The sequence below is a fragment of the Chionomys nivalis genome, chromosome 1 (assembly GCF_950005125.1).
Source record: "Chionomys nivalis chromosome 1, mChiNiv1.1, whole genome shotgun sequence".
Lineage (NCBI taxonomy): Eukaryota > Metazoa > Chordata > Mammalia > Rodentia > Cricetidae > Chionomys > Chionomys nivalis.
Window position 1 is genome coordinate 137,706,995 of NC_080086.1, and position 24,478 is coordinate 137,731,472.

Here is a 24,478-nt window from a genome sequence, read left to right on the forward strand (position 1 = left end):
GCTAGGCTAGGTGGTTCATTTGTCCCCTCATCGTCCTTTTGGGGTGCTAGCTATGGGGGAGGTGGCGCATGCCTATGGCGCTGCTGCTCATGTGGAGTTGATGCTCTGATGTGTGAGAAGAACAAAGCGGATTGAAGGCTCAGTGAGGCCTCGGTGGCATTTCCTGCTCAGACTGTCTAGATGTGGACAGTGTTCAAGGAGAGAAAAGACTCGGGTGCAGGTGGCAGCAGTGGAGACAGGACAGTGGGATCAAGGGCTTGTCGATGGACAGGCCAGAGAGCTGCTCCAGCCATGACAAGGACACTGTCAGGTCTGGCCTGGGCACAAGGTGATGACTGTGCCGTTTGCTCTGGTAGGACTAGTTGTTGGGATCAAGAGTTCAGAGTTGAACTGGGCGGTGGTGGTGCACACCTTTAATTCCAGCACTTGGAAAGCAGAGACCGGCAGATCTCAGTGAGTTCAAAGCCAGCTTGGTCTACAAAGCAAGTTTCAGGACAGCTAGGACTGTTACCCAGAGAAATCCTGTCTCAAAAAACCAAATAAACAAACAAACAAAAAACTTCAGAGTTCAGTGCCAAGGAGCTGGAAGCTGGACTTTAGGCTGCAGATTCCAAGGTGAAAGCAAGGCAAGGTCTGTGGAGTCTGCTCAATAGATGGCAGAACGGCAGCCAAATTACCAAGGCTGTGGGCCAATGAGAAAAGAGCTGCAGCTGTGGGCCTGAGAGGGGCACAGGAAACCAGGAGAGAAAGTGTGTCTGGGAGAGCTGGTTTCCCTAGACAGTGGGGGCATGCCCCACACTGGTCAAGCCTGAGGGAGCTGGTGCTTTTCCCAAGAAACCTCTGTGGGATCTAGGAGGAAGCTGGAAGCAGCCCAGGACTGCAAAGGGAAGGAGGTGGGAAGGCAGATAAAGACCTAAGTAGCCATCAATCCTTGAAGATCAGCTGTGGGAATGGTGGGTTGTGGGGACCACTCCCACTGGGAGGGAGAGGAAACAGGGCCGTGACCTCAGGCTATCTGACCATGTGTGCTGGCTGGCCCTAGAGAAAGTTCCTAACAAGGGGGAGGGGATATAGTTGGTTCTGGCTGCTTTGTTTTTAGTTCCTTTGGGATCCAGGAAGGCAGAAGTCATCCTTCTGAAGGAGTGGAGAAAGGGCAGCCTGGCCAAGGTCTGAGAGGGGCACCTATAGCCCTGAGCACTGAGCCTGGGGTGCACTGGCAGGAAGCGACTGTTGTCTCTCTTCTCCTGGGACCTTGGCACTCCTGCTGTGTGTGTGCAGTGCTTCTGTTCCTGAGCCCCCAGTCAGAGGTGCTGAGGTGGTGACTTGGGGTCTCCTCTGTCAATCAGCACGTGGAGGTCAGCCTGAGGCACAGTTAGAAGGGGTTTTCCTACTCCTAGGAAATGAAGATCCATCTTTAACAATTTTAAGTTTCTGCTAAGTTGGCCCCAGTCAATAAGGGAACTCGTCACTGAGGCTGACAACTTGAGTTTAGTCTCCAAAACTCCCACAGAGAAGAACCAGCTCCTCCATCCTCCACGCAGATGTTCACACACACACACACACACACACACACACACACACACACACACACAAACAAATGGAGGTAACAGTTTAGAAATTTAAACTCAGAACATGTAAGGTAGGTATGATGGCACCCACCTATAATCAAACCAATCTCAAACCAATATTTGAGATTGAAGAAGGAAGATACATGTTTGAAGCCAGCCTGGTCTGTATGTCACCACATAGTTCAAGCTCAGCCCCACCTACACATACACACCCAGCAAGCCCCAGTCACCCAAAAAAACAAAAATAAGAAGTTAGGAGCCAGGTGGGGGCAGCGCATGCCTGGAACTTGGGAGGCAGAGGCAGGTGGATCTCTATGAGTTTGAGGCCAGCCTGGGCTACAGAGTGAGCTCCAGAGTGACAGCCAGGACTGTTACACAGTGAAACCTTTGTAGTTCTTAGTATTTTACTTTTTTTTTAAGATTTGTTTATTTATACAGTATCCTGCCTATAGACCAGAAGAGGGCACCAGATCTCATTACAGATGGTTGTGAGCCACCATGTGGTTGCTGGGAATTGAACTCAGGACCTCTGGAAGAACAGTCAGTGCTCTTAACCACTGAGCCATCTCTCCAGCCCCGGTATTTCACTCTTTTGGCTCTTTACTCTTTGCTCTTTTGGGGAGCGTGCCACCCAGGTCCCAAATAAATCATAAACAGAGGCTTATTCTTAATTATAAATGTCTGGTTTTAGCTTGACTTGTTTTTTGACAACTTCTTAATTTATAATGTCTGCCTTTTGCCTCTGGACGTTTATCTTTATCCTATATACCTTTCTTTCCTTCTTCCTCAGTGGCTTGTGGTGTAGCTGGGTGACTGGCTCCTGGAGTCCTCCTTTTCTTGCTCCTCTATCCTCTCTCCCCAAATTTCTTCTCCTATTTATCCTCTCTGCCTGACAGTTCCACCTGTCCTTTCTTCTACCTAGCTATTGGCTATTCAGCTCTTCATTAGACCAATCAGGTGTTTTAGACAGGCAGAATAACACAGCTTCACAGAGTTAACCAAATGCAGTATAAAAGAATGCAACACTTCTTTGTCATAAACAAATGTGAAACATCCCAAACTAATACTCCACCAAAAACAAAAACAAAAAAACCTGTCTTGAAACAGAATAGACTAATAAAAAAAAAAGCTAGGAACACCGGCCAAGTGTGGTGGTGCATGTCTTTAATCCCAGCACTCAAGAGACAAAGGACAATGAGTTTCTCTGAGTTCAAGGCCAGCTCTGTCTACCTAGGGTGTTCCAGGCCAGCCAGGGCTACATAGAAAGACCCTGTCTCAAAAAATTAAAAAATTAGGAACATTTGTTAATATACACAAAAGTGGAATGAGAAATCTATTATATAATACATGCAGATATGTATAACACATAATATCTCTATATCTATGTCAGTATCTCTGTATATGCATGTATCTGTCACCTACTTAAGCAATTATCAGTTATCAAAAGCTTTTCTAGTCTCTGCTAGATCTGGGCATTTGATTTCTCACCCCACCCAACACAGAAGCCATTGGTCTTTAAGCATTAACAGAAAAGTGGAAAACATTGATTGAGTTTGAAATATTGGAGGTGCCTGTGACTTGCAGTGTGGAGACCTCAAAACAAAATATACTTCCTCGCAATAAAATGAATTGTGACTTGTAGTGTGACTAGGTCTACAGATCTTTTTGAGTTGTAACTACACGTGCCTTGATCCTTGACTGGCCACAAGCCTCCAGGGCAGGAGAGGAGTGGGGCCAGAATGCAATTAAAGTTTAGGTTTCCCAATCTTAAAGAGTTTAGCTCGAAATGCCATACCCTGCTAGCTAGGGGACAAGGAAGGACTAACTGCTGGTAAAACACAGGTAGCTTTAGCTTTCCAAACTACAGAGCAGAAACTATCGGGCCCACTTTTTATATATATATATATATATATACACACATATATATATATATATGATTTATTTAATGTGTATGACTGCTTTGTCTACATATGCGTCTGTGCATCATATGTGTGCTTGGTGCCCACAGAGGTCAGAGGAGAGTGTGGGATCCCCTGGAACTGGAGTTATGGATAGCTATAAGAGTTGTAAGGCACCATGTGGATGTTGGGAACCAGACCTGGGCCTTCTTCAAGAACAAGTGCTCAGGGCTGGAGAGATGGCTCAGCAGTTAAGAGCATTGCCTGCTCTTCCAGAGGTCCTGAGTTCAATTCCCAGCAACCACATGGTGGCTCACAACCATCTGTAATAAGGTCTGGTGCCTTCTTCTGGCCTGCAGGCATACACACAGACAGAACATTATATACATAATAAATAAATAAATATTAAAAAAGAAAAAGAACAAGTGCTCATGATTGCTGAGCCAGCTCTCCACCCTCCCCACCTCCTTCTAAGGCTAACCTTAGCTCCTAAGCCTTTGACCTTTTCTTCTGATAACTGCTTCCCTGGGCCTTCTTGATGCCCCTGAAGTTTACGCTCTGCAGTATATTTTGTCCCCCTTTGCTCAGGTCTCCCCTTCTTGACCCACCTACCACTTCCTACCACTTACCTGCATTTCTTGGTTTGGGGTGGGGGTTGTTTTTGTTTTTTTTTTTTTTTTTTGCTCTGTAGCTAAGGCTGACCTTGAATTTCTGATCTTCCAAAGTACTAGGATCACTCATGTGTGCCTCAGAACCCACTTTCATTTCCCTAGCATAAGATTCACTAGAGGGGGCTGGAGAGATGGCTCAGAGGTTAAGAGCATTGCCTGTTCTTCCAGAGGTCCTGAGTTCAATTCCCAGCAACTACATGGTGGCTCACAACCATCTGTAATGAGATCTGATGCCCTCTTCTGGCCTGCAGGCGTACACACAGACAGAATATTGTATACATAATAAATAAATAAATATTAAAAAAAATTTAGAAAAAAAAAAAAAGATTCACTAGAAAAGCTTTCATGGATTGAATTCCCTGCCCTTCCCACTCCTGATCACACCCACACCCTCCATGCCTCTACCGCCACAACTGCACCTGCTTCCCAGGCACTGCCACCCTCAAACATTTTCTACATGGATGGGATGTCGTTGTCATCCCTGCTTTAAAACTTCTCAGACAGTTTGAGTCCCGTGAGCTCAGTGACCAGCCAGGCAGTGGTGGCGCACACCTTCAATCCCAGCACTCAGGAGGCAGAGACAGGTGGATCTCTGTGAGTTCGAGGCCGATCTGACCTGCAGAATGAGTGAGTTCCAGGACAGGCTCCAAAGCTGCAGAGAAACCCTGTCTTAAAAGAACAAAACAAAAAGGAAGTACAGGGCTCTGAACAGGCCTCCGACCGAGATTCATCAGCAGGAGGCAGCTTTGGACTTTAGAGGATGAACTGGACTTCAGGGAGGAGGGCAGGAAGCATTCTGAAAGCCATTACTTCATCTCCGAGGTTCCCAGCATTTGTCAGGAATGGAAATGTGTGGCCCAAGCCCAAAGGGCTGGCCTGCGCTGCTGGGAGTCTCCGCTAGCTCCCACCTCCATCTGCACCACCTCGGAGGCTTTTTTCACCTTAAAAGCCCCCTTCCTAGACCTAGGGATGTAGCCCAATGGGGGAGCACTTGCCTAGCAAGCTAGAGGCCTTGGCTTCAGTCTCAGTGCGCACACAAATAAGAAGCTCCTTTCACGGCCTGTTTCCCCTTTCTCCACCTTTGTCAGTCACATCTCAGCCACTGGGGAAGATCATACTTTTCACCCTGCCCAAGATAAAGTCCCGAAGATGGCATGTGCCTTCTTCCCAGCATTCAGGAGGTCAAGACTGCTGGATCTCTGAATTCAAAGGCTAGCCCTGGTCTACATAGCAGGTGAAGCCTGTCTTTTAAAAAATAAATACATAACTTACATTGCACAAATGAAATAAACTTGAAATAAGTGATGATGAAAACGGCCATTTCCTTCATCTCTGAATGGGACTTCCTGCCAGAAAGCGGAGGCTGCTGTCTTCTGTCTGCTGACCCTGCTGTAATAAATGACTGAGCCCTGTTACAGGGCTCATGGCAGCTCCCCAATGCCCCATCACATATACAGGTTCTGGCTGTTTCCCATCGTTTCAACCCTGTGACCTCCATGGTGGATGTTAGGACTCACTAACATTTTCACCCTGGCTATCCTAACTCACTTCAAGGCAGGCCTCCCATATTCCAGGTGCTAGGGTATCTGGTATATCCCAGAATTCCAGCTTGAAGGTAGGGCTCTGGCTCAGGCATCCTCAGGCTTATCAGATGATATAGCACTGTGATAGTAACAATCTGTGGTCTCCCCACCCCCTCCTGCCCTTAGGTGCACCCTGCCCCCACCCTAGGCTGTCCAGCCAGGAGTAAACCCATCACATTCCTGAAGGGGAGGGAGGGCTTTGTTCCTAGGCCTTTGGAGGCTTTGTGCAAATGCTGGCTTTAGTGGTTCCCACCTGTGGTTCTTCAGACTTCAGCACCAAGCTGTCCCAAGGCACAGACTTGCCTGAAGTGGGCTGCATGAAGACAGAATACTAAACACAGAAGTATATGAATTAATAAAGAACATACAACCTTTAAGGCTCTTTTAGGAGTTTAGTTACTGTTATTATTTTGAGACACTATCTTTCTATGTAGACCAGACTAGCCTTGAACTCACAGAGATCCTCCTGCTTCTGCCTCCTAAATGCTCAGATTAAAGGCAGGCACCACCTCACCAGGCAAATGATTACACATGTACTTGTGTGTGCTATTACGTATTATAAGTTTACATATGAAGTACATGTAAAGGTCGAACACCTTTGTGACATCTGTTCTCCCACCCTTCCACACGCCCCAGGTTTAGTTCATCGGGTTTAACTGGCAGATGTTCCAGCTGAGCCATCTTGCTGATACCTACTTTTATTAGTTTCTAAGATAGGACTTTTAAAAAAAAAAAAAATCATCAACAACAACAAACTACGTAGTACACAAGTACATTCTTATTTTACAAGACTCTCCCACACACAATTTTAATTCTTTTAATATGCTTTAGAGCTGGGCATAATAGCACACACTGAGATCAGAGTAGTACTCAGGAGGCAGAGGCAGGAGGATGACCACAGGTTCAGTCAGAATGCCTTGTCTAGTGAACTCCAGGCTAGCTACAGTGTAATATGCTGTGTCCGAAACCACACACATATAGATAACAAAATACTTTGAGGTCTTGGATGTGTTTGGTGGATGCATGTCACAGCTGTTCTGTTTGTGTGTGTGTCTGAGAATCTAAGACTCCTCATAGGTCCGTGTTTATGAGAGGCACCATTCTGTAGTCTCACTTTACACTCTGGGTTTTCACTTCCAATAAGGTAGCCAGTTTAGCCACATAATTACTATTCTATTTTCGCTGTGAATTGCCATGATGTTTTTCTTTCTTTTTTTGGTTTGTTTTGTTTTGGTTGGTTGGTTGGTTTTTCGGGATAATTTCTCTGTAGCTTTGGAGCCTGTCCTGGAACTTGCTCTGTAGACCAGGCTGGCCTTGAACTCACAGAGAGCCACTTGCCTCTGCCCCCAAGTGCTGGGATTAAAGGCTTGTGCCACCACCACCCGGCACTATGACTTTTTTTTTTTTTTGAAACAAGACTCCCTGCTGGCCATTTGGGTCACAGTATTTTGCTGTCCTGGCACGCTGTGATAGTAAAAGGTCCCTGATATGTGTGAGGAAGGTCCCGGGTAGCTCATGCTGGCCTCAGATCTGGTATGTAGTTGAAGATGAGTTAAGCTTCAGCCCTTTCTGCCTTCACTTCCTAGGTGCTTGGATTATCAGTGTGTGTGCTGAGGATTGAAGCAGGATCTGCATGCATGCTAGGCTTAGCCTGCTTCTGTGTTTCCATAACACCACACCCTAGAAAGAGAATCCTGAGTGGAAGGAGTGGTGTGCATTTTGTATTTTATAAAATCTGTCAGATTGTTAGGAAAGGGCCACACTGATTCTGACTCACACCCCAGCTAGCTCCGCACCGCACTCTGCTAATAGAATGGGTAGGAAAGCATTCTCTTGTTATGATTCTAATTGTCATTTCCCAATAACCAAGTGAGGCTAAGTTATCTTTTCATATGTTTATTGACCATTTGTGGTGTTGCTACTGTTTCTGGGAGTTTTAACAAATGTGGCTTCCCCTTTGCTTTACAACCAGAGGTTGTGACAGACTGCTTCCTGTGTGTCCCGGAAGAACAGCCTGTGAGTGTCTAGAGGGTCACCTCCTGCTGGGCCATGTGTCATTTAATAAGTAATCACCCTGCACGCCCTGAGCAGGGGCCTCCTGTGAGGGTCTGTGGACGCTGAGCTGAATGAGGTGTGATCTCCTGAGCAGTTTGCCGTGGAGACCAATAAAGCTGAGCGCAAAGCAGCAGCCCCATGGAGTGGGTGCCACCTGACCGGATGTTCCTCGCTCTTGGCATGATCAGCTTTTGCCCTTGGGAGTGCTTGGCCACCCTGGATAGAATAGGAACATTTGCAGCTGCCACAGCTTTACTGAAACATTACCAAATGGCTGAGAGCATTTTAAAGGGGCTCCTGTGAAGGCCATAATCAGAAAAGGCCTCCTAGGTTGACCTTTGCACATCCGGGCTTTGGAAAATGTCAGAAAGGGACTGCCGTGATAAGTGGATGGGCTGGGGCGGTTTCTGGTGTTTGTCTTGAGAGGGGGTTTCAGTTAACCCACGGTGGCCTTGAAACTTGACTCTTGGAGCTGTGAACTCTTGATCCTCCTATTGCCATCTCTTAAATGCTGGGATTACAGGTGCAAAAGGCTTACCTTTGGGTTGGTTTGTTTGTTTTGAAACGGGGTTTCCCATTGTAGCCCAGACTGTCCTGGAACTCAGTAGGTAGCCAAGCTGGTCTCCAGCTCAAGGTAGAAGATTGCACACTGGAGAATTCACTTCTGGGCACAGAGAGAATAGCTTTCTGAACAGTCCCCACTTCTAGTCGTGAGAAAATAAATGAGGGTAGTAAATGTCCCCAGGGTGCAGCTGCTGGCTATGGCTAATGACCTCGGGGAAGGGGTGAGCTTCCCTGACCTCTGCCTGTCCAGGAGCATTACCTTCCCACAGACCTGAAGTGCAGCCTGACATTGGTTATATTTGGTTTGATGCTTGGGGCAGAACCTAGTGTCCCCTACATGTGCACACTAAGCACATGCTCTACCACTGAGCTGAACCCCCAGTTCTGTAATAAGTTTCTTTATCAGGACAGCAAGATGGTTCAGGGTAAAGGATTTGCCACCAAGCCCGATGACCTGAGTTTGGTCCCTAGAACACACCTGGTGAAGGAAGAGAGCTGACTCCTTTGGTCTGTCCTCTGACCTCCGCAGTGGCCCAGGTTAGTTAGAACAGAGCCATACATGGCCTTAGGAAGTCCCCTGGCCAAAACCAGCTCCCGTTCTCAGGTTACTTCTGCCTGGCACCTAGACTTGTTTTCTTTGGTGCCTTGAATTCAGAAGGGTGGCCCCCTGGCTTGCTGACCTCCCCAGATCTTGTCATCTGGGCGGACCCTCAGACTCATTCCTCTCAGTACTGTTCCCTGGTGCCCTTGCCCTGCCCTTGACTTGCTGTTTTCTCAGGGCTACAGCTGAAGTTGTAAAATTGGATTAAGATAATGCCGGAGTGGAATTCTGTAGGCCTGGTTTCGAGTCTTAGCTTCTGCTCCAGATTAGTTAATCAATTCATTGTCCTGTTTTATAATGTGATAGACATGGATTGCCCAGCTCCAGGAATTCTAGACATTTATTGTTCAGGGGTGGGAAGAGCTGGAATCATAATCCGTAGCCCTCCATCACCTGTACTGCTGCAAACATCAGTTCTAAATTAAATGCCCTAAATGATGTCTCAGAGCTCACAATCAACAGAGCACCCTTAGGAAAATGCTTATAAGATAATCTGTAGATTATTTGGGCTTGGAGCTAGAGTCCCGCTTTTCCGTCTTCATCACTGTGCCCCTCCCTTCTCTGTTGTTTTAGCTACTGATTCTAAAGGCCTAGAGCTGGATAGGAGGGACTCATGAATATAATCCCAGTATTCAGGAGGCAGAGGCAGATGGATCTCTGTTCAAGGCTAACCTGGTCTATATAGTGAGTTCCAGGCTGATCAGAACTACATAGTCATAGCAAGAGCAGCTCTCAAAAACCAAAATAAAAGGGATAAGGTAGATGCCTAGAATGCATAAGACCACCCCACCCCCTGCACTGTTCTTAAGAGGGCTGGGCTGTGGTCCAGCAAGATGGCTCAGCAGGTAAAGGCACTTGTTGCCAAGCCTGACAACCTGAATTCAATTCCTGGGACCTATATGGTAGAAGGAGAGAACCAGTTTCCCCAAATTATCTTCTGACCACACATCCACAAATGCAATTTAGGGGCTGGAGAGAATGTTGGGAGCTTAAGAGTGTTGACTGCCCTTGCAGAGGACCCTTTTGTCCCCGTTTCCACATCGGTGGGCTCCCAAGTGCCTGTAACTCCGGTTCCAAGGCATCTGTCTAGTGACCTCTTCAGGCCCAGGCCATTGTGGGTCCCTGCACACTCACACATATAATTGAAAAACAAAAATAACTAAAATCCTAGAAGAAGACCAGGGGACTAGAGAGATGGTCAACAGCTAAAGGGACTGGCTGCTCTTCAGGGCAGCTCACGACTGTCTATAACTCCAGTCCTAAACTGGGTGGTGGTGGCGCATGCCTTTAATCCCAGCACTTGGGAGGCAGAGGCAGGCGGATCTCTGTGAGTTTGAGACCAGCCTGATCTACAAGAGCTAGTTCCAGGACAGGCTCCAAACCCACAGAGAAACCCTGTCTCGAAAAACAAACAAACAAAAAAAACCAAAAAACAAAACAAAAACACTCCAGTCCTAGGGGATCTGACACCCTCTCCAGCTTCCATGGGCACTGCATGCACATGGTGTGCAGATATATGCACAGTAAAACACCCAGAAAAGGAAGTGGGCCGGGGGTGTGGCTCAGTGGGTAGAATGCTTACCTATTATGCAGGAAGTCTTGGGATCCATCCCCAGCGATGCACAAACCAAGTGTATTGGTGCTCACTTTTAATTCTATCACTTGGGAGGTAAAGGCAGGAAGACCAAAAGTTCAAGGCTAGCCTGAGCTACTGGAGACTATCTCAAACACCTGGGCATGGTGATACACACTTCCCTGCAACCTCAGCACGGGGTGGGGGGGGGGGAATATTGCAGGTTCTAGGCCAGTCTGGTCTATCTGGAGTTCTGGTCCAACTGAGACTGTTTCAGAAAGAAACAAAAACAAAATAAGTAACCAGGAAACACACACACACACACACACACGCGCGCGCATGCACGCACGCATGCGTACGCTTTTGCCCATTGATCAGGGAGGTCCCGATGAGGTCCTGCTCCTAGGGAGAAAGGGCCCTCATGCTGTAGCTCCACATGGGCTCAGGGTCTATTAGAGGGAATTAAGGAGCCTTAACTCAGCATTGACTAAAGGCCCAACTTATTGTGCTGGTGACACAGATTGTTTCAGAAATACACTGCATGGTGGAGGAGGCTGGAAGACTGAGTGAGCTAGGCTGTGTTAGGCAGACCAGATCTGACCAGTGCTTTCAGAGCTTAGAGGAGGATCACGACCCCCCTGGGGGATGATAGGGAAGCTCATGGAGGGGGGCTTCCTTGGAGACTTCACCAAGCCTAATTAAGGCAGTTCGGAAAAGGAATGGGCAAGGAAAAGAAGATTCAAAGCTGCTGGTCCGAGACAACAAGAAATACGCAGGACAGGGTTGGGAGGGTATGTGAGAAGAGGAAGCTGCTGGTTCCACCATGGGGACCTTCTTGCCATGGTGAGAAATTAGGCTGTCTGCAGCTGGAGGCAGAGAGAACCTGGCCTGCATTTTTAACATGCCAAATCTTGGTGTGGTGTAAGGGGGCTCAAAGAGAAGGTTTTCGGGAGCAGGGCCAGTAGGAGGCTGTGTTTGACCTTTACTGAGGGTCAGGTAGAACAGGCAGAACTTACTGTCCCCGACTAAGAGTGAGTTCCAGGCCAACCTGGGGAGAGTCTAGCTTGTTTTTTCCCATTGGTTCCTGTGGTGGGGGGTTACCTCTAAGCTTTCTGTGTACCCTACTGTGGGAAAGAGCATTTTGCAGGAAGGGGTACTTTTTGCTTGGTCTGGGGCAAGCTGTTCTTGAGCAGCTAGCATTAAACCATGAATGGCCATGGGGGAGTAATAGAAATAGACAGGACCTACAGCAAGACCAAGACAAGGAGAAACAGGAGCGGTCAGCTTCCTGAAGAACTTCCTGGGCCAGCCAGAGAGCGTTCCTTTTGTTTTTGTTTTATCTTGAGGCTTGGTATCTTGTCAGTTCAGGCTGGCCTTGAACTCATTATATAGATGCGGATGAAGTTATATAGATGCGGGTGATTTCGAACTCTTGATCTTCCAGCTAATGTGCTAGGATTACAGGTGTGAGCCTGAGAATCAGCTCTCCCTAAATTCAGCCCCTCACCCTGACCTTCCAGGTTTCACCTCTCCAGTCAGCTACAAGGAGTAGAGTTTGTTGTTTACAGTGCTACGGCAGGGGGCACTCCCCATTGCCCTGGCACTGCCACGCTTCCCAGCCTGTATCAGCCAACAGGCGGCACCTGTCTTTATTTGTGTTCCAGCTCAGGTGGGCTGAACAAAAGGAACAAGGCAGTCCTCTCTCTGTATATTTAAATCTCGATGCAATTTGCAAGGAAATGGGGGGGAGGTCCAAACAGCAAAAGTGTAGTTAAACTTACTTTATCATCCTAAGGGTGCTCAGCTAGGTGTGCTGTCCATCCCACAGGCCCAGTGCCAGCCTGAGGTGGGAGGATGGTCTGGGCCCATGAGGTGAGGCCAGCTTGGGTGGGAGTGCTATTCTAATAATAACAAACCACCATCACCACCAGTGTGTTCGAGTGTGCGTTGCCCTCAGTCCCTCCGCAGGCATCCAGAGACAGGCTCCTGGACCGACCTTTTCTGAGTCATTGAAGCTCTCATCTTGGGCAGTGTCAGCAGGCTGGATATCAGCCCCAACCCCCAGGGGATGTTTGAAAAGCACTCGCCTCTGATAGGAACCGACCTAAACTTAGCCCAGAGCCCCCCATGCTGCATCCCTGGCACTAGGGTCACGTGGAGCTGTTTGTTTAGACACCACTGCCTGGGGATTAATCACATTGGGGGAAGTTGAGTGACAGTTCAGGTGATTGGAAGGTTCCACTGGGGTTGCCGCTCTCACTTTCCAAACCCTGGGGGTAGGAAGTCCGGAAAGGACTGAAGGCTTTGATTTAAATGTTCTCTTTCGGATGGAGATGGAGGCCATCCTGTTGTTTCCAGCCGTAGCCGAGCTAGTCTGCTTGGGCTCCTCCCATCGTCTCTGGACCCTGAAACTCAGGTCTGCGTGATTGAATCAGAATGGTGGTCCTCTGAGCCTTTCTCTGACCCCTGGATCCTGGAGGAAGGGTGGGGGAAGGGTGGTGTACGTGGTTCCTCTTGGCCCACTCTCCCTGCTGAATGTGATTAGCACCTCTGCGGATTCAGGTTTCTTCAGGGCGACAACATCCATCACTTGAGCAAACTTGCCCTCAGAGTCTTTCTGCCTAAGTGTGAGCCTCTTGGGCTTCCTTTGACCCGTCTCCGTCGAGCAGATGATGCCTCGCAGTCCATTAGACTGGCTAGAGATCCTGTCATCGCTGTCAACACCCTGCCCAGTCTCAGACCCCACACACCTCCCGTTGATTTTCTCTGGCTAGGGGAAGGGAGGTCTGAATCTGTGCAGCACAGCCTCCCCCGGCCCCTGCAGTCTCTCCAGCATGTGCTTCTTGCCCTGGTCCTCAGGTCTAGACAGAAGTGGAACTGCAGACCTAGCAGCCTTGGGATATCGGGGAAAGGAGGCTGGTTTGGGGGCTGGTCCGGAGCTGCAGAGGAAGTAGGTGGATGTCTGGTCAGGGTGGCATGAGGAAGATGGCACCAGGAGCCCACAGGCAGGCCTGGTGGATTGGGGCTTTCAAGGGTAGGAATGATTGAGAGGATTGGAAGCTAGGGACGGCTCAGGGATGGGTGCCTGGGCTAGACCAGGATGTGCAAAGATAGGGAGTGAGCGAGAAGGAAGGACTAGGTTCCTGGCTGATCCTCTAGCTTCTGTGTTAGACGCCGCTAGTGAGAATCCCTCACGTCCAGCAGCTCCAGGCCACTTCTCAAAGTAGAAATGTATACAGCTGACCCTGTGCATCTCACATCTGCCCTCGCCGCGCTCCAGGAAGACAGTGCCATTGCAGGTGACCTCCAGATCTGCGCACCCTGCCCTAACGCGTAGAGGTTATGTCTATTCCTGGGACGCAGTCCCAGAATCTTCTGCCTTTGAGGTTCTGGCAGCCTGATTTCCCTCGGCACATGTAGGAAGATCACTACCACACAATTTACCGTCTAATTGCATGTTGTCCTGAATGGCGGCTGTGGTTTATGTGTGGTGGGTCCTGGGCACACAATTAGGCTGTGAGTAACAGAAGCATGGCAGCTCATCTCTTCCACCTTCTTGCCCCTCCCCAGAGCTCCTCCCCCTGCCGGGCTATTGCAGGTGCTCCAGGCTCAAGGATCCCGGTGTAGGTGTTTCTGGCAGGCTCACAGTTGACTCCAGGAAATGGATCTGGTCAATGGGGGTAGGGTGTGTGGCGTTAGACCAAATACTGTTCTTCTGAGCTGACAAGGTTCTGTTGCAGGGCCCCGGGATTGGGCCGGCAATGTAAAATCAATCAGACTGGCACCCATGGTTGCCATGGTGACCCTTACTTTTGAGGATGGATTTCTCTTTTAGTCTGAATCATCTGCCTGAGCTGTGGGAAGCAGGCTTCCCAGCCCCCACCCTCTGCTGTCTGCCACAGGGAACAGACTGTCCATTGCTTTGATTTCAACTCAGGACCTAGTCAGACAGTGGTTGAAGGGAAAGGCCTAGGAAGTGTGGTGGCCCTCCTGGGACACCTGCATTGAGGTGAGGGAGTGCCCCCCCCCCTTTCTAGGTCATGTCCTTCTCACCTGGTGGCTCTGACCCTTCTGGTGGGCTCAATTCTCTTACGGACCCAGTTCCTCACTTGTGTCCCACAGTCTGAGCTTTCTGAGGTCTCCCCACTTGTCTGATGTTAGAATTGCCTACGGTGGTTTTAAGAGTCCTGGCCCCCATCCATGCCTGCTGATCCATGTCAGCAGGGCCTAGATATCTGTGTTTTTAAATCTCCCTCTGGGCCTCTCTGGCAGGGTCACCTGTGAAGGACCAAGAGAGAGGATGCACTGCTCCGTGCTGTGACCCACTGACCTTCCTGGGCTCCCAGGAGCCTCGAGCAGCTGGCTGCTTAGTCTTGTTGGGAAGCTTGTGTTTCCTGGTCCTGGTGGTTAAGCTAAGTCTTGACCCCCACCTCATCCCTCAGAAGAAGCCAGGAGGGAGAGAATGACAAGAAAGGGGGGAGATGTTGCCATAACAACCAGCTCCAGGCAGAGGCCTCCCTTCCAGGGGCTGGTACTTTACCCCAGTCCTGGTGGTTACCATGGAGATGAGGTACTGAGGGACAGGGGGGAATATTTACCCCCACTTGAACACTAGTCAGAAGTTGCCAGAAGGCAGACCATCTCTAGGTGGGAGCATTGGACCCCTGTCAACTTTGAGTCCACCAGTCCAGCCTTTGCTCTCCTGGAGAATGTCTGACACCTTCTCCTGCTTGGTTGCTCGCTCTGTGGCTGTCTCCTTAGCAACAAGTCCTGCTAACTCCACGCTGTTGGCTCTGAGGCTATTTTTAGCTTCACTGCCAGCAGCAGGTCCTGGTCATTTGTTCGCAGCCTCCATATGGGTTGCAGGGGGATAGGAAACGAACATTTCCTGGCAGCTTTGGAGAGCCCTAAAGCAGGACCCTCCTGGCAGTCATTAGGGTGTCTGCTATGGACAGGATCTGCCTGCAGCCTGGAATGTGGGGAAGGGTGTAGATGAGGCTCCTGTGTAATGTTACATTCAGTTCGGCCCGACACAAGTTATTCCGCCATTGTTAGCGAGGTGTTCTGTCCATAGTTTCCTCAGGAAGCCGAGGAAGATCCCATGCCTGCCCTCTAGGGAGCTGTAATCTCATGGAGATGAGTCCAGTCCTCTTTAAGAGGCAAGGCTGACAGGAGATTTTTACAGTGGAATGGCTGGGTGCAGGAAAGGAGGGGAGATAAGGAACAGTAAGGGAGGTAAGGAGGAGGGGCTCAGGGCAGCCCTATCCAGAACTTTCTGTGATAATGGGATTGTTTGCATTCTGTGCCGTGCACCCAAAATAGTGGCTCTTGGACGTGTAGTGGAATGTGGCTACTGCAGCCGAGGACCTGTGCTTTAATTTTCATTTGATTGTGATTAATTTAACCTACTACATACAGCTAGAGCTGCTTCCCTGGACAGCCCAGAGTTAGAGGAGCTTTGTTGGTAGGGGGAGAGAACTGGCTTAGAAGGCAAGGCTAGTAGGGTTCACCTGGTGGAAGTTGAACGGGAAGGGTGCTGTGGGGAAGAAAGAGCAGAATGTGGAGCTATGTGTTGTTATTAGGGGGACCTCTGGAGTTGTGGGGGCATTGGATGTCATTTGGAGTGTTGGCTGCTTTACACTGAGGCTTCTGTGCACTGAAGGGCAAGTTCACAGCTGACATCTATCCTGACCTCATACCCTTTGCTAGGAAGGTCTCCCTGTCTGGGATCAGTGCAGTTAGCTGCACAGAAGAAAAGATATAGTGATTTCCTCTATGTGGCTTTATAGGAGCCGTAGGTGACTCCTGTCCTGTACGTGAAGGCAGCAACAACCCCTCCTTCCCTGGGGCATTGCATGCTGCAGGCACAGTACTGGGGCCACGGACAGCTTTGCAAACAGGCGTGACTGTTACTACTGACCCCCACACAGCACTGCTCTCCACTTGGTGATCTGGCCTGGAGACTCATCTTGTTTCTGTTTGTTTGTTTTTCGAGACAGAGTTTCTCAGTATAGCCCAAGCTGTCCTGGAACTCACTCTGTAGACTAGACTGGCCTCGAACTCACAGAGATCCCCATGTCTCTGCCTCCTGAGTGCTGGGATTAAAGGCGTGCGCCACCACCGCCCAGCTTCATCTTATTTCTATATAGCTGGGAAACGAAGTTTACACAGTTCTTACCTTGTGCTCCAGTGACCCGGGACAGCCAGGCACAGTGGGACTTGCTTCACTCGGAGCATGACACCGTCCATGTTTGCTGGCGGGTTATTGGAATGAGTACCACTGGAAAATGTAATTAAAATGGAGTTTGCCCGATGAATACAGGATGAGGGTTGAGAGTCAGATGTCTTTTAAGAGGTGCTTTATCAGCTCTGGTGGCTCGAGTCAAGACAGAACATGGCACGGTTCTGAGGCCACCTTCTCTGCTGGACTGTGGCAGATCCTCCCTCCCCCCATGGCATCCTCCAGGCTCTTCACATCCAGCACATCTTCTGTCTAGGAGCATAGTCTTTTTTTTTTTTTTTTTTTGGTTTTTCGAGACAGGGTTTCTCTGTGGTTTTGGAGCCTGTCCTGGAACTAGCTCTGTAGACCAGGCTGGTCTCGAACTCACAAAGATCCGCCTGCCTCTGCCTCCCAAGTGCTGGGATTAAAGGCATGCGCCACCACCGCCCGGCTTAGGAGCATAGTCTTAAAGCAGTTTCAAGAACATGGCTTGTCTTGCCTGATGCTGCTATTTTAAGTTGATTAGCTTCATCTGAGTCAAAAGACCTCACAAGGAACTCCCTTACTTTGAGAAGTCAAAGAAAATCTGCTTTGTATGTGGACCAAGAATGGTTCAGTTCAGTTCTGAGGCCAGGCATCCTGGCTGCACGGAAAGGTGTCTGTCTGAAGAAGTTGCAGAACTCTATAGGATTGAATTTAAGGTTGTCAGCCACGCTCTGTAGACCGGTGAGATGTGAAGAATATCTGAAAGCCAGGCGCGTGCTGCACACCTGGAGGGAGATGAGCTCAAGGCTAGCCTTGGCTACAAAAGGAGTGAGAAGCCAGAATGGTTTGCATCTGAAAAGAGCAGCCAAGCTGGAAAGCAAGAACTTTTTGAGAGGTCTACGGTGGTATTGTGCCTGAGGAGGTTGCAGCAAGCAAGTCTTTCGTGTCTTAAAGGTCAGAGGGCAGCAAGAGGAGTCAATTCAGGACTTCCTTCCTTGGGAGGGGGTGAGGGGGTGTTCTTGGGATGAAACCATGGTTTGAGCGTGTGGTCTACCGTGGAGCTAGACCCCAACCCCAAGCTCATGGCTTGTCTTCACAGCTTGGGCTGCCTGGAGAGCTGGCCCAAATACTGTAACCTAGGCAGCAGAGGACCTCGAGAGTTTTCTGAGGCAGAAGGATGGCTCCTTCTTTTCTTGTTGGGGAAGTTTGTTATACTACTAAGGTTTTTGTTCTCTTTTTTTTCTTTTTTCTTTCTTTTTTTTTTTTTTTTTTTTGAGACAGAGTCTTACTCTGTAGCCCAGGCTGACCTCAAACTTGAAGTGATCTTCCAATCTCTCTGCTTCCTAAATGCTGGGATTACAGTGTGCACTGCAGGCTTGGCCCTGCCCCCACAAAGTTGCACATGGAGAAAGCCCATTCAGTTGCTCACTTGCTCTGGGGGTCTCCGGAAGGGTGAGTAGAGCCCTGGGTGAGATGGAGGGGGTCTCCCTCATAGTTCATCCCCTCACCTCATTATACCCATCCCTGTTCCAGCTGGTATGTGCCTTCTTGCCGGCTGTGAGCAGGCGCCTAGGGAGTTAGCTCATTGTCTTCAGGGTGTTGGTTTTCCAGGCCTTCAGAGGGCAGGTGTCATCATGAGACAAACAGACTTCTTGGGGTTAAGTGGTTTGTGTCGAGGTTATGGTTGTGGAATCAGAATTTAAGTCCAGATCTTTGCACAAGTGTACCGGCCACACAGCAGTCTCCTGCTGGGAAGCATTCACCTTGCAGACTGAATCCTGGCTAATCTTTGTTTTTCTCGAACATCTGCCATGGTACAGAATACATCCGTTCACAGGCTTGACCTGTTCCCACTATGCAGCCTCGTCCTTTTCTAGCGTTGGAACTGGGAGAGGCTGGCAGAGCTTCTTCTTTCTTGCCATCTGACTTATCCTTCTTGCTGCCCCCCCTCCAATTCCTGGTCCACTTCTGATCTCGTTTGCCTCATCTGTCACCCACACCCTTCATCTGATGTCATCTTCTGCCGCCTGCTTGGTGGTTTTGGTAGTTATTGACACGGGTTTGCTTTCAATGACACCCTCCATCTCCCCAAGTCTAGTGGAATCTATCAACTTCCTGAGAGCAGGAACAAGTGTCCCTCCCTGTACCTGATGCTTCAGTGCTCCTAATGGGGGCTGGGAATGTCTGCCTTAGGGTTCTGTGCCTTTGCTTCGAGTGACTTGAAATGGCCTAGACTGCACCTGGTGGTTCCTGGAGCTATCACACGCGCGTGCGTGCTCGTGTATGTCTCCACGCCGTAACTGTTGAGACAGGGTTTCATAGCGTTCAGGCTGGTCTTGAACTTGTGTTAGTCAAGGATGACCTTGAACTCCTGATCTTCCTGTCTCCCAAGTGGTAGGATTACAGGCGTACTTCACCTGCACAGGTTTTTAAGTGTCCTCTTGGGAGTGAAGGCCGTGTTCCCCTGTAGCGTAAACTGAGATGGGGGACGGTGTCCCACAGCATTTCTTGTTCTGGGGCGCCCCAACCTGTGTGTGACACCTTCTGTTCACCAGCGTCTATGTCCTGACTTTCCCTAAACTGCGTTCGTTAAACTCCAGGCTTCATCTCTAATCTGTAAACTTGTTCGTGTGCGTGCTCGCTCTTTCTCTCTCTCTCTCTCTCTCTCTCTCTCTCTCTCTCTCTCTCTCTCTCTCAACTTTGCTTGTGCTTCTGTGAAACTCACTTTCTACAACTTTCTCGCGGCACTCTCAAGTTGTCTGAAGTCTGTGCTTCTCGTCCCACCGCGGCTGCTCTGGGCTCCTCGCAGCCCGCACACTGCCCGCCTACCCCAGGGCCCCCATCCTTCTCTATACCCCCCATCCCCAGAGTTGGGGGGAGGGGGCAGGGCAGGCAGCCCGCAGGAGCTGGCAGGCGGGGCGGGGCCCTGGGAACGGACTGGCCAGCCTCGCCCCCAGGCCCCCTGCGCCCCTCGGGCCGGGGTGAGGGGCTGGCCCAGCGCCAGCGTAGGAGGCCGGCCCCCTCCCCCGGCCCGCGCGTAACCAACCAGGAACTCCAGCGGGGCCCACGTGACCTGGAGTTCTAGACAAAGAAAATGTTCCCTCCCTCCCCCCCAGCGCCCCCTCCCCCTCCCTCTGGCCCCCTCCGCCCCCAGCCCCAGCGCCCCCTGCCCCTCCCCCCAGACGGGCAGCTATTTACAGAGCTTCGGGCCGCGGCTCACACCTGAGCCGGACCGCAGAGGGGCTGCACCTGGCCTTATGGGTAGGTTCCTGGACGGAGCCCTGGGGATACCGGGGGCGGGGAGGTGGCAGGGCCGGTGGGAGGGTCCCCGCAGCCCTCAGTATGGCAAAGAGTCAAGTCAGCCTCCCTGGCCCACCTGAGCTCCGGAGGGTGCCCACTTAGCTCGTCCCACTCACTTTTGTGTTTAGGAGCTTCAAGGCCCCACTCTTCACTGGTCTCATTTGTCACCGGGCACGCTCAGGGGACTGGGAGATCAGTTCTGGTAGTGGTAACTGCAAGCTGGCCGCAGACGGCCTACTGAAAGCTGGAAAGAGTTGGGTTGGAAGCAGCCTGGGCCGTAGCTGTTGGCAGATTGGTGCCTGGCAGTTCTTGATGACCTGTGTGCCTTCTTGCGGTACCATGTTGGTTTCAAGGCCCTACCAACTTTAGGACTCTGGAGAGGGACAGTTTCCTCCCACGGTACACCCCAATATTCCTGTATCACTAGGCCGGCATCCAGAAAGAAGTGGCGGGTGATGGCAGGGAGTAGTGCTAACCCTCAAGTTCGAGAAGGGTAGCCTGGTGTCTTATGATACTGAGATAGCCCAAGGCCGCATGGGCTTGGGGCAAGAGGCAGTTAGACCTCTGACCTTTGGAATGGGAGTCGCAGAGGGAGGTGGAGCCGGTACAGCTGCCTGAGGAGGCGGGACTGGACAAGGAAGCTGTAGGCAGCCGGGTGTCCAGCAGCTTTCCTGTGCCGGAGGACCCCTAGGCCGAGCAGCTTTCTTGAGTCATGGGTATTGGGGGATGGTGTTGTGTCCCGCTTGGACCCTGCAGTCTCGGGGCTTAGAGAGCAAATGCTAGAGCCCCTAGTTAACCCTTCCCTTTCCTATTGTCTGCTTGGGGGGTAGGGGTAGTGAACGTGGGAAGGAGGGTGGTTCTACTGCCCGGCTCCCTATTCTAATGAGCCCCTCCCCCACTGGCCGTGCAACCCCTTCTTCCCCTTTCCTCTGGCCTCCTGCTGCTAACCCCTCTGCTGTGCTGGTCCTGGTGGAGGCAGGCCCCCTTCCTCCTCTGCCAGCCCAAGCTGTGCTGGGCACATGTTCAGCGCTGGTGGATTGGGGGTGCTATGCAGCTATCAGCAGCGGCATCTGACTAACGGGGGGGGGGTTGTGGGAGAATTTTCACCAACTGTAGTGAAGGGGGTGAGGAGAAAGACAAAGGAGCTGTGGGGGATAATAAAGGGGATGGCAGTCAGGACTGTCTTAGAGACTTGGCAGCCTGGGGAGGAGCCTTCTACCAGCTACTCCTTGCTGTGGAAATGGTATCAGACCCTTTCCCTCTGCAAGCCGCACGCCTCATGCTGGCTGAGGAGCCTCGCGGGGTCTGCACACCAGGTCTTTGGGTCATTGGAGGCAGCCACCTAAGGCAGGGTCTGTCTTGGCTGTCAGAAGTTCTAGAAAGCATGGTGGGAAGAAAGAGACAACATCTGGGCAGGGGTGTGTGTATCTTTGTGTGTAATTTGCAGGTAGTGATTCCAGCTGAGGAGATAGCTTCCGAGAGAAAGGACTTGCCTGAGGGCCCAAATTGGTGTGCCTTTGGGGGATGCGATGGCTAATTGATGGCAGGAAGGGGAAAGCAGCTGGCCAGGTGAGGGTGAGGCTGGGGAAAGTTGAGCAATTGCCCTGCTTTCTTCCCTGGCCTAGAGCTGGTCTTCTCGGCTGTATCCGTCCACCTGGGATTTGTTGAACCAAGAGAAAACACTCAGAATTTCACCTTCTGTTTTAGGGATCACCGAAAGAAAAGGGTTGTTGCCCTGAGGCAAAAACATGAAGATTGGAATAAAATGTTACTAGATTGCTCACCTCTAAGGTGACCCCGCGAACAGTTTTGCTTTTGTGCTTGTGCGGTGACAGGCTTTCGGAGCATCCTTGGAATCTTTGATACATACTGATTCAGGCTCTTCATGGGTCAAGAAAAGTGACCAGAAACCTTGAGTTTGAGTGTTTAGGTTGGAACAACTAAGAAAAGGCTGGGCCAGTCAGCTGGTAATGAGTTGCCGTGCCGATGGCATGGCAGGACACATAGGCACTCCTAGCTCGTGATTTTTTTTTTAAAAAAGAGCAATTTCAAAGTAGTCCAGGCTGGCCTCCCAATGAGCAGTTATCCTGCTTGTGCTCAGATATAGCTGTGCATACTACACCTGATAAGGTTTTAAGTTTTCCGATCTTTTTTTTGGTTTTTTTTTTTTTGGTTTTTTTTTTTTGGTTTTTCGAGACAGGGTTTCTCTGTGGCTGTGGAGCCTGTCCTGGAACTAGCTCTGTAGACCAGGCTGGTCTCGAACTCACAGAGATCCGCCTGCCTCTGCCTCCCAAGTGCTGGGATTAAAGGCGTGCGCCACCACCACCCGGCCAGTTTTCCGATCTTTTAAAAAATTACATTTACTCAAGTGTGCTTCCTCCCAGCCTCATGGTATGACAGTGGGGATGAGGGGGCAGCTGGCTGGGAGTTCGTCCTCCTGCCAAGTGAGGCCTGATGCCCAAGTTCAGTTTAAGGACCTTCACCTGCTTAGCTAGTCCCCCTTTTCTTTTAATCTTGAGAGTTAGCTGCCATAGCTCCACCTTTTGTGGGGAAAGCTATGTGCAGAAAATGGGGGTGGGGCTTTGGTAGAGCACACAGGTAAGAGTACACAGGCTTCAGGTTCAGTTCTTGGCAGAGATTTTGAAAAGGTTGGGCCGGGCATGCTGGTACACACTTTTGATCCCAGCAAGAGCTCTGAGACGAGACTAGCCTGGTCTACAGAGTGAGTTCCAGAACAGCCAAGGCTACACAGAGGAACTCTGTCTCAAAAACAGCAGCAACAAACAAAACCAGGAAAGGCCATGGTCCCGTCTCCCTGCTCTCTCTGTTCCCAGCTGGTATGGTGAAAATGGGTGCAGAGCCTTGAATTTTGAAGATGGGTGCTCAAGGTTTACTGATGGAGGTGAGCTGATTGGTCCCCAGAACTTGGCATCGAGCCTGCACTTCATAGAGGTCTTGAGCAGTGGTTTGTTTGTTGCTTGGTTATTTATTTGAGACAAGTCTGTCTATTATGTTCAGCTCTGGCCATCCTGGAGCTTACTATATAGACCAGGCTGGCCTCAAATTCGCAGAGATCCACCTGCCTCTGCCTTCTTAAGTGCTGGGTGTGTATTAAAGGTACATACCCAGCGTGCCTGGTTTTGAACAGGTTATGAGAAGGAATTGGGCTCGAGGGTCAAAAGTGTGATTGAGGGGAAAGGTGTGGACTGTTCAGTGGGAGAATAAATGGGAGTGGCTGGTTTGTTGGCCACATGGCAGACAGCTCCTGATCAGTGTGCTCAGCAAAGGGTCAGAAGACGCACCTGTAGCAGCACACAGCCTGCTGGCCATGTAATGAGTGAACCCAAGTGGTATCTGCACAGGGACAGGCATTTGCAGCGTTCTCTGTTACATTGTCGGAGCAGATCCATATACTCTATTTATTTATTTATTTATTTATTTATTTATTTATTTATTTATTTATTTATTTATTTATATTTTTGGGGACAGGGTTTCTCTGTGTAGCTTTGGAGCCTGTCCTGGAACTAGCTCTTGTAGACCAGGCTGGCCTCGAACTCAGAGATCCGCCTGCCTCTGCCTCCTGAGTGCTGGGATTAAAGGCGTGCACTACTACCACCCAGTGGAGGTACTCTAAGAGATGGCACACAGTTGTGGTCTGGAAACTAGGCAGGAAGGATTTGATTGCCAAAAAGATCGAGAGGAAAATGCAAAGCTCACATCCTCGGTTGGGAAGCTTAAGATCCTTCCCTGAACAGTAATGCTCAAATACCATTTGAGATGCTAGCCTTTCTGGTGTAAACCTTTAACTCTAGAATTTAAGAGGTAGTGCAGGAGGATCAAGAGTTCAGGATCATCCTCAGCTACAAGCATGTTTGAGGCCAGCCTGGGCTGCGTGAGATCCTGTGTCAAAAAAGGCCAAAGGGGCCGGGCGGTGGTGGCGTACGCCTTTAATCCCAGTACTCGGGAGGCAGAGGCAGGCGGATCTCTGTGAGTTCGAGACCAGCCTGGTCTACAAGAGCTAGTTCCAGGACAGGCTCCAAAACCACAGAGAAACCCTGTCTCGAAAAAAAAAAAAAAAAAAAAAAAAGGGCTGGAGAGTTGGCTCAGTGGTTAAGAGCATTGCCTGCTCTTCCAAAGGTCCTGAGTTCAATTCCCGGCAACCAGATGGTGGCTCACAACCATCTGTAATGAGGTCTGGTGCCCTCTTCTGGCCTGCAGACATACACAAAGACGGAATATTGTATAAATAAATAAATATTTAAAAAAAAAAAGGCCAAAGGGTAGACACATGGCGAAGATGGTGTTTTCCTGGAGGCAAGAGGGAGAGCTGAGTAGGCCTTCCAGCTTCAGCAGTTATTTACTTTAGCTGCTTCGGCTGATGGGGAAGAACTGCTATCTCCAGATCACTGATGGAGGGTTGAAGAGTCTCTGAGTGTCACAGAGCCTTGCTCATTCCTGGA

The 24,478-nt window shown here is 50.1% G+C and overlaps 1 protein-coding gene across 5 annotated transcripts in view; it reads left to right on the plus strand.

The window, feature by feature from the left end:
• The window catches only part of Dnmt3a (DNA methyltransferase 3 alpha), a 111,970-nt gene that overhangs the window by 69,471 nt on the left and 18,021 nt on the right, over positions 1–24,478 (plus strand). The window contains exon 1 of one of the 5 annotated variants that reach the window (XM_057792278.1): positions 17,595–17,672. The exons of the other annotated variants lie outside the window; for them this stretch is intronic. The gene's annotated coding sequence lies outside the window, so the exon portion shown is untranslated. Of the gene's footprint in view, positions 1–17,594; positions 17,673–24,478 lie in introns of those variants that run through there. 5 annotated transcript variants of the gene reach the window in all.